Here is a 9,317-nt window from a genome sequence, read left to right on the forward strand (position 1 = left end):
ATCAATTGACAAGAAATTGGGATTATGAAATATTACGTCTGTGATCAGAGGAGGCGGGCTTCCTTCCCCAACCTGAGGGCAAGCCTCCACTCCCCACTGGGACAAACCACGGAGATCATCAGCGATTTGGCCTCCGGCAGGTTTTTAGGATGAGCACGGCCATCATCCCCACAAGTCTTTCTGACTGACTCTGAGCAAGGCTGCGATGCCCTAAAGATGGATCTAGATGCCCGTGACTTTTTATGAGAGCGAGACTTTGCACCTGGGAGCACGGCATCCACAGGGCAGGGGAGAGACGGGGAAAAGGGAAAGGGAAGCGTGGAGCGGGAGCACAAGTGGCTCATGTCAGTGAGGATGGGATGGGATGGGGTGGGATGGGATGGGATGGGATGGGATGGGATGGGATGGGATCGGATGTGGAAGGATGGGATGGGATGGGATGGGGATGGGGATGGGATGGGATGGGATGGGATGGGATGGGATGGGATGGGATGGGATGGGATGGGATGGGATGGGATGGGATGGGAGGGGAGGGGATGGGATGGGAGCGGATGGGATGGGGATGGGATGGGATGGGATGGGATGGGATGGGATGGGAGGGGAGGGGATGGGAGCGGATGGGATGGGGATGGGATGGGATGGGATGGGATGGGATGGGATGGGATGGGATGGGAGGGGAGGGGAGGGGAGGGGAGGGGAGGGGATGGGAGCGGATTGGGTGGGGAGGGGATGGGAGGGGATGGGAGGGGATGGGAGGGAATGGAGATGGGGATGGAGATGGGGATGGGATGGGATGGGATGGGGTGGGATGGGATGGGGAAGGATGGGATGGGGATGGGGATGGGGATGGGGATGGGATGGGATGGGATGGGATGGGATGGGATGGGATGGGATGGGATGGGATGGGATGGGATGGGATGGGATGGGATGGGATGGGATGGGATGGGATGGGATGGGATGGGATGGGAGAGGAGGGGAGGGGATGGGATGGGAGCGGATGGGAGGGGATGGGATGGGAGCGGATTGGGTGGGGAGGGTATGGGAGGGGATGGGAGGGGATGGGAGGGGATGGAGATGGGGATGGAGATGGGGATGGGATGGGATGGGATGGGATGGGATGGGATGGGATGGGATGGGATGGGATGGGATGGGATGGGATGGGACGGGACGGGACGGTCCCGCTCACAGACAGGAGCAGGAGGTGCCATATGCGTGCGGTGGGGCACGGCCCCCCCGGGGGCCTCTTGTGTAAGTGCTGGGGAGGGGGCAGGCGCCATTTCCTCCTGCTCGAGCCGTTGCAGCCTCAGAAACCACCAAGTCCCCGTTGCGTTGGGAGCTGCCCGGAGCTTCCTGCAGGTGCCGCGCGCTCATGAATCACACCTTGTCACCGGGCTGCCCAACGGCTTGGGCCGCCGCCACCCCCGGCCCCCGGCCCGGCCAGGCAAGGGTTAAGCGGGCATAAATCACCCTGTTTGAGAGACGTTTCAAAGCCTCTTCCAAATATTATAAAAAATGTCTTTAATCATCTAATAGCGCGAACTCGGCTGGTGATGGATGGAGAGAAGTCGCCTCTCTCCTCCTGATCCTAACAGATGAGGCTGAGGAGCTGCTGCTGGGGGGGGGGGGGGAAGTTGGGGAGGGGGCTGGGGGAAGAGAAGGACATTTCTCAACCTCCCACCAGAGCAGTTATAAATATGAGGTCATACAGCAAGAGATGATAACGCATTAAAGGCTCTTGAGATATTAGTCTGTCAGCCTCGTTAGACACAGCCTATTTGGGGCTGACTGCATAATTAGAGGCTGGGGTACCCATAACTCACTGGTGTTTATACGGTGGAAGGGGCTACGCTCACCATCACCCTCAGCACTCGGAAAAGTCATCTTCAGCAGGCATCAAACCCTACTCCCTGATGCAAAAATAATGCAAATCCTCCTCTTTCTGGAAAAAAAAACAAAACACCCTTGCTCCTGCCCTCATCCCCTGCCCTGCCCCAGCCTCTGCTCTCCCCGCACCCACCCTCGTGCCTCCCCTCTGCTGCGGGTGGGAAACCGACCCATGGGGGAGACAGAGTGGCCCGAGGCCGCTTGTGGCCGAGGAGAGAAGTCCTCAATGCCAGTCCCCCTGCCCTCCCCATGGGACGTCTCGCTGGGAGGTGTCACTGGGCACCTCCAGGCTCGCCCTTCCTGGGTCTGCAGGGAGCTGGAAGCAGCCTGGGGGGTGGGTGTGCTTGGGCAAAGGGGGTCCTGGGGAAGGAGCCGGGCTTTCCTGGTCTCCTCCGCTTTCTCTTCTCGGTTCTGCCTAGCTGGTGGTGAGCACCGACCCAGAAGGGCACTTCCCAAACCCGCCCGGCTGAAAATTGAACAAGTGAAACAGGGAAGGGGAACGTTTCCCTTCTGCAACCGTGCGGAGCGAGGGCACCGCAAGAGCCGGCTCCTGCTCTAACGGGAACAGAGATGGGGCAGGGGGAGGCAGCAGAAAGCCAGCCCGAGCCTTGTGCACCCAAAACTGACCAGAGGAGCTGGTTTGCACGTCCTGAGCCTTCCCACGGGCAGGGACGTGAGCACGAGCAAGCAGAGCCCTCGCTCTGCAGCTGCAGGGGCTGCCCTGCCTCGTCCCCTCGTCCTGCTCGCCCACCGCAGCCGGCGAGGGGCAAGGGGTCCGCAGAGGCGGGGGCAACCCCATGGCTTCCCGGGCTGAGGCAGGATAATGAATCCTGATGGGGGAAGTGACCTTTTCCAAATGCCACATGTCATTGGATTTTATATCACACCAGGACAATGTGCCATGGGTATTAAAATCGTTTTTCCAATAGGAGTGTGTGTGTGTGTATGTGTGTGTCAGGGAGAGATGTGAGAAAAATAAAATTAAGATGTGAAAATTAGGCTGCCTCTAAACATGGCCTTTAGAGAAGACTTTGGTCCTGGCAGAGCAGCGCTGACAGAGCTATCCGTGCCCTTTGCTCCTCAGATCACGGGTGATTTTGTCAGGGAAATAAGGCCTGTCCAAAACCCACGACAGAACTAGGGAAAGCGCTTGGGAGCCCTGATCTCCCTTTCTCAAGTCCTGCAGAGACATTCAGCTCCTCCGCAGAGGAGGTCGCCTCCAGAGCTGCTCTGCCCCACGTACAAATGCTCCCAGACACCCATGGGTGTCAGCCTGGGCTGTGCACGCACAGAAAGTAAAATTTACATGACTGCCACAGCCATGCTGCGTGGTCCCAGCGGGGCTGCAAAGCAGTGACCCTGGGGCCAGCGTCTGCAGGCTGTCCGAGCACACAGGTACGGGGCACAGCAATGCCACGATATGGTCCCGCGTGGAAACACAAAGCAAAAAAGAATTGAGGGAACAGGCTGGGAGAACTCCAGCCTGTTCCCTCAATCTGCAGGGCAATTGTCCGGCTGAAACAACAACGCTGGGACAAAAAAAAAAAAAAAAAAAAAAAGGGACAAGCTGTGTTTGTTTATTCAGCTTCTTTCCCCCCTTCTCCTTTCGACAATGCCCTGACACTGTGTCCTGCTGCGCTGGAGCTGCAGCCCCAACGGACTAAATTTATCCCAGCTGGAGCCCTGTTTACAAGCCTTGTCCTGTTTGCAGCGTGGCCCATCCTGCCCTTCCCTGGGCCGACAGCCCAGGCTTCACCTTCCCTGGTCTCTGCCCCTTCAGCCCTGGAAATTTCCCCCCCTGTGCTGGCAGAGGGGGCAGCTCGTGGCCCCCTGCCCGTTGTGGGCTCCCTGGGCTGCTGCTTGCCCAGCGTGGCTCAGTGGTGGCCAAGGCTCGTGTCACCCAGGAAAATGCTGGCTGCAAGCTCGGCAGGGAGGGTGCTGAGCACCCCAGGAGCAACGTGCCGGGGATGAGCAGGCTCCACCAGTAAAACCTCGATGGCGCTGTGCATCCCTTTGCAACCATGCGGGGTGCTCTGCTCCGTGGGGAACAGCGGGCCTGGGCTGTCGCACACGTGTCCCTGTCCCCCCGTGGGCTCACACGGGTTGGGAAGACAGAGCTCAGCCCCGAGGTGACCAACCTACAGCTTTGGGTCCCGTCTCTGGCCTCCTGCAGGACTCCTCCTGCAGTCCCAGGCTGCCTCACCCCCAGGAGGTGCCTTCAGCAGGGCTCAGTTGGCAACATCCGGGCTCTTATTTGCTGTTTAATGAGTTCCAGATAATGAATCCCAGGGCATGAAAGCTTTTTGTTAACCCTTTGGCTCACCGTCAGGATTTGCCAGCAGTCTGCAGGGATCTGAAGTCGTAAGAGCAGTTTGGGGGTGACTGCAGGTGCTCACCTACGGACGAGCTCACACCGGGCAAGAGCAATGCCCACGGGGTATCCTACTGGGCCCAGTAGTGAATTCGACCCTAAAGGCTTGTCCAGACGAAGCACTGCTCCTGAGAAACCCCCCACGCGGGGCATTTCTTATTCCAGGGAGAAGACCTCGGTCATGCCCACCAGACCCGCTCCCTGAAATACAAACGGAGCTTTTGGGGAATATTTTTCCAGCCTGAAAACCACCAACGCCCTGCACGCCCCCTGACTTGCCAGCGCAGGCAGGGCGTTACGGGAAGGGCTGGTGGAGCAGCACCCAGCACACACACGGCAGTGTGCTCCTCACACGTGGGGCTCCCCATCTCCGGAAGAAGATCCGCTAGTCAGGAAGTCACGGCCCTGATTACTTTGTCTTCCACGTTTAAGAACATCCCTAACTGCTCCTTGGATAGCTCAATTAGTAAAGTGAATATATTATATAAAGTCTAAAAGATTAAACTATCATAGGCAGCCCATAATTTCATGAAGAAGTCAGGGGAGCATATCCCTCTTATTAACTCTATAACAAATGTGATGAAAATGTTCAAATAGAATGTTAATGCAATGTTACGTGTAATTTTCCCAGGCGATTTTCTGCTGAAATATTTCTTTATTAATAGTAATTGAGGGTATAAATTATGAATGAGGCGATTTTCTCCTTTCACTGGGAAAGACGTACTAATGGCAATAATTCTTTATAATAATTTTTTTGGGGGGAGAGTGCGGAGGGAGCTGGGGTGAGGGGTTTAAAGAAAAAAAAAATCTTTAAAGGGATTGCAAAATATATAGACTAGCAGTGCATGTTTTATGGCAGGGCGCTGTATTTTATATCCGTGTGCTGGGCACCAGCCCCGCGCGGGGCTGCGCTGCGTGCGCACCGCAATTTCCTTGTGCCTTCTCCATCCTGCAGATGTCTAAAGGCTCGCCGCGGGCCAGGGGCATGTGGAAGCCCTGGGTCTGCAAATGCTGGACTCTTCCAGCCTCATGTTTTGCAGGAGAGGAGCAGCAGTGGCAGCACGAGCTCCGGGCACTTTGGGTTAGCGGCCGGGACACGCGCACGGACAGGCAGTGCTGAGCCGCGCAGCTGCTCGCCGGGAAACAAAAAGTCCTTTCTGCGATGCCAGAATGAAAGAGGCGTTTTACAAGGGTTTTCAGAGCTTGCTCTCCTTGAGGGCTGTATGGTTTTTGACAAGCCAAACGACTTCAAAATTTTTCCGCGCGGTTAGGAAATAATGCTGGTTGGAGGGTGTTTCTTAGCCCCTTCTCTCTGCGCGCATCTCTCTTTATAAAGGTAAAGGGGAAAGAAAAGATGATATCCCTAAAATTTCCACTGCACTCCGATTAGCTGAAAAAAGCTCTGAACGGCATAAAACTTTTAGACCAAAGAATTCACTTTTCCCCCTATTTTATTAACTTCTCCCAGGAAGTGCTGCCACATTCAAAACAAGATCTACTCTATGAGTGCAAGGAGAGAAGCAGATGTTCCCAACGCTCTGCTGTACAGACTAAAGAGCAGCCCGTGAGATGCTTAACCCAGCTCCTCTAGGGGCAGGCGACCTGGTCAGCCAGCCAGCGGTGACAGGGAACAGCTCTAGGACAAAGTGCCCGCGACACAGCCCTGGAGCTGTGTGTTATGGGGCACAAAGTGGTCTGGATGCGTTTCTCAGCATCGCCACGGCTCCTCAACACCTCAAAAGCCGGGGAGGGGATTGCTTTGCTCTTCCCCATGGGACATCCCTTATATTCACCTCACCAAGCGTCCCCCCAGGCGCTGCCCTGCCCTGGCTGTCCCTGGCCCCTCCGCTGGGCTGGAAGCCTCCCCGCAGCAAGGATGTGCTGTCCCCATCTCCGTCCTCCCGCAGGCACCGCTCCCAGGCGCTGCCGGAGGCTCTGCCCGCACGGGGAGGCTGCGGCGAGGCCGACAAAATCAGCGTGATCCGTCACCGACCCTCCTCAAAATTAGGTTAATAATTTATGATGTTAAATGGGACAGTTAATAGCTGGGCCAGATGATTCCTCAGCTAATCTACAGCACGGGCTGAGCTGCAACGAGTCCTCTGAGAGTTCATTACACTCCCCAGCCCTCAGCGCTCGCGCTTTTGGCTCCACTGATGCCTACGGGAGGCTGTGGCTGGTGCCGCTGGCAACACGCCTAAGACTTGCCCCTCATCAATTAGGAGAAATAAGGAAATCGACAGGAAAATTAATTTCCAAAGAGACAATGCCTATGACACCTGCACTGCCCTCGGAAAGCTGGGGGGTTAGCTGAAGCCTTGGGAGGCGACTGCATCTGCTGTCTCGCTGGGCGAGCTCAGGCTGTTTTCCTCGGGGCTGGGAGGGCAGGAGGGGATGTCAGCCACTGGGCAGGGGGTGCTCGTGCTCCTGGGTCAGCCCCAGGCAGGCACCAGCCACATTTAGGAGATGGAACAGCAGAGCCTGCTGCTTAAAGCTTCCCCCCCCCCCCCGCATGACAGAGCTCACCAGCAGCAAGGATTTGCACCTTGACTATGCATATTCCCAAAGAAATCTTGGAGTTAAAGCGTCAGGATGAGAAGGTCCAGCAGGTCTTTTACCTAGAGGACATCCAGGCTTTCCACCCCTATCCAGTGCAAACAGACCAGCTGAGGTCTATGGCACCCGGAGGCAACAAAGCCCCTCTGGCACTGCTGGTCCCACCTCTCCTCGCCTCCCCGGAGGGATCTCACTGTGGGGTGCTGCCCGGCAGCGCCAGCCCGAGGAAGCCTGGAGGAGCATGCCAGGGCTCTGCTCTGCAGAAGAAAGAGTGAAGGGCACCCTGGCAGCCCTTCTCTGTGTTACAAGGCACAGAAAGTCCATGCGACCGACCAAACCTCAGCAGCAATGTCAGCCTACGGGGTGTCCGTGCCCTGCCCTTCATGGGGCAGCAGGCAGACCCCTTGGGCTACCACAGCGACTGGCCAGGCGACCAAGCAAAGGGACCCACGGCCAGATGTGCGCTGATGGCTCGTGCAGATGTTGGCCCCGCAGAGCGCCTGGTCAGTATTATTTCCCCTTCTCCCTTCCACATTCCTGCTCTTGCCAAATTCAAACCATGCGCAGCGCCGGGGGATTACCTGCAATTACAGCTTTCACACGTCGGGCACAGCTGGGGAGGGGGGCGGCGTGGGACGAGGTGTAAGGGCATCCATATGGTGGGCTCCTGCTGCCAGTCCCCTGCCTGCAGTCTCACCCCCCCCTCCAAATCCCCCTCCCAGGCAGGGACACGTGGGGGCAGAGGGGACCCCCAGCTCTTTTCCTTCCAGCTTCTGCCTGAGCACGTAGAGGAGAAATGACAATTAGGGGGACAACAAATGAAGCTGCCGGCCCCTGGGGGGGGACATGTGCGGTAACTTGAGGCTGGAGCGGAAATAGCTCTGGTCGACCCACTTAGAAAATCATCATTACTGCAGGATTTATGGCTGACATGAGCTTGTCTGATAGATATGACTATTTAAAGGCAGCCAAAGCCTCCATTTATAACAATGCGAGGGAGGGGGGCGGAGGGAGCTGGGGCAGGTTTGAAGATCAAAGGGGCACCTGGAAAGGAAAGGGGACCTGCAGGGACAAAGGGACGGTGGCTTCAGCTCGAGGCAGGGCTGGTGCGGAGGGGGCTGTGCCCATGGGGGGAGCAGCGAGCACCCCAACACTGCAGCATCGCCCAGCCACAGCTCAGATCCTGCTTTTGGAGCTGCCAAACTGCCCCTGCCCGGGTCCAGGCTGTCCCCAGCCCCAACGCCCAGGTGAGAGGCACTGCAGGCAGTGCACGGACAGCGGTGCCTGCTCGGGATGCTGCGCTATTCACCGGGATACCTTCAACTAGATGTAAAGAGGAAAAAAATCGGAGAGGCTGGGAGAGGTAAACAGCAATGGCAGGTTTGGAGGACAACAACCAAATGCTTGCAAAGTTTTGATTTTGATTTTTTTTTAAATGTAAAGGACAGAAAATGACCTCTGGGAATGATGCTGGGCCATTGCTGTGCGGTCCCTCAGGGCATGCAGTCCCTTGGCAGCTTGTCCCAACAGTGAAGCCAGTCAGAAGTCCTACGTGTGAGTTCCTCGGGCCTGGCCGTCCCTCACCGATGAACTTTCAGTTCAACCTGACCAAAAGGAGATGCTGCAGGCGTGCTGGAGGCTGGTACCCGGGCTGCCCGGCTCGGCTGGAGACACCCTGCGGGCCCCTGCACCCTGTGGGTGCACCCTGTGCACCCCATGGTGAGCAAGATGGGACCAAACACCGAGGCCTGGAGGCCTGGTGATGCTCACAGAGGGCTGGTGGATGGTGAGCTGAGGGACGCAGGCAGCGTTCGGTCCCATCCCGAGCAGGGACCGGCCCCCGGAGGACACCCTGCCCAGGGACAGCGTGGAGCCAGCCACCGGCATCCCCGTCCCGGGCTCTCGTCCTCAATCCAGCTGCTCCCTGTCCTTTGGGGACGGCGGCAGCCCCTCACCTGATTGAATTTCCAGGCCATCACTCGCTCTCCCTGCAGCTGCGAGGCACGATCGCCCTCCCGGCAACCCCACGCTCACCCCGCGGAAGGAGGGGCTAATTCAGTTAGCCCAGTGGCATTAGCTGCCGTGAAGAATAACCCGCCAACACGGGCCTGCAAGCCTGACACAATATTAAAGACCCCACTGCCCTCACTTGGGGCAGATTAAGCCGGGCTCATTGCTTTAATGCTGCACTCCTCGGCCGGGCTCCCTCCAAGGCTCTGCACCTTAACTGTATTACCCCAGCACCGATGTGCTTGACCTGCCAATATTGCTCCCTCTGATAATTCACCTCCCAGGAAACTTTGCCTTTTTGACCTCCTGCCAGAGCAGGCTCGAACCCCAGGAGCGGGGCTGCCCCCACAGCCGCTGTCCCCGCCGGCCGCCCCGTGGGTACCCAGGCTGTCCCACCTCCCAGCAGCGGCGGCTGGTGATGCACACGGGGAAGAAAAACACCCAAATACCAGTATGGTCTGGAGCCTGGGCTCCATACTGCTCTTTTCCTCTTACT

The 9,317-nt window shown here is 57.5% G+C and overlaps 1 protein-coding gene across 7 annotated transcripts in view; it reads right to left on the reverse strand.

The window, feature by feature from the left end:
- RNF220 (ring finger protein 220) overlaps positions 1 to 9,317 on the reverse strand; it is a 196,305-nt gene that overhangs the window by 116,355 nt on the left and 70,633 nt on the right. The window lies entirely within an intron of this gene.

Source organism: Anser brachyrhynchus (assembly GCF_964034855.1).
Source record: "Anser brachyrhynchus genome assembly, chromosome: 8".
NCBI lineage: Eukaryota > Metazoa > Chordata > Aves > Anseriformes > Anatidae > Anser > Anser brachyrhynchus.